Source organism: Cicer arietinum, chromosome 4 (genome assembly GCF_000331145.2).
Source record: "Cicer arietinum cultivar CDC Frontier isolate Library 1 chromosome 4, Cicar.CDCFrontier_v2.0, whole genome shotgun sequence".
NCBI classification, from domain to species: domain Eukaryota; kingdom Viridiplantae; phylum Streptophyta; class Magnoliopsida; order Fabales; family Fabaceae; genus Cicer; species Cicer arietinum.
This window is the reverse complement of record NC_021163.2, coordinates 5,890,848-5,891,469: the sequence shown is the minus strand read 5'-3', so window position 1 is coordinate 5,891,469 and position 622 is coordinate 5,890,848.

Sequence of the window (622 nt, the reverse complement as noted above, 5' to 3'; positions counted from 1 at the left end):
TTGTTTTTAGGAAATGAACTTGAGACTTTTTTTCTGTTTTGGAAGAGATCAAAATAGACTTAAAATAAAAAATAATTAAATATTGCTTTCATTGAATCCCTTCACCTTATAATGAGTTATGCACATGATCTTTCACTTTGTAGTTATGGTAAAGATGAATAAATCAATTATTTGCTCTTTTATTTACACATTTTTTTTTCAATAATTTAAATGATTAAGTGACTCACTCCTTATTGGACAAAGATTGATATTTATCTATAATTGGTCTTCTTTATAAGGAAATGTATAGAATTAGTCTCATAAATTTTAGTTTTTGGGAAATGAACTTGAGACTTTTTTTCTGTTTTGGAAGAGATCAAAATAGACTTAAAATAAAAAATAATTAAATATTGCTTTCATTGAATCCCTTCACCTTATAATGAGTTATGCACATGATCTTTCACTTTGTAGTTATGGTAAAGATGAATAAATCAATTATTTGCTCTTTTATTTACACATTTTTTTTTCAATAATTTAAATGATTAAGTGACTCACTCCTTATTGGACAAAGATTGATATTTATCTATAATTGGTCTTCTTTATAAGGAAATGTATAGAATTAGTCTCATACAATTTAGTTGTT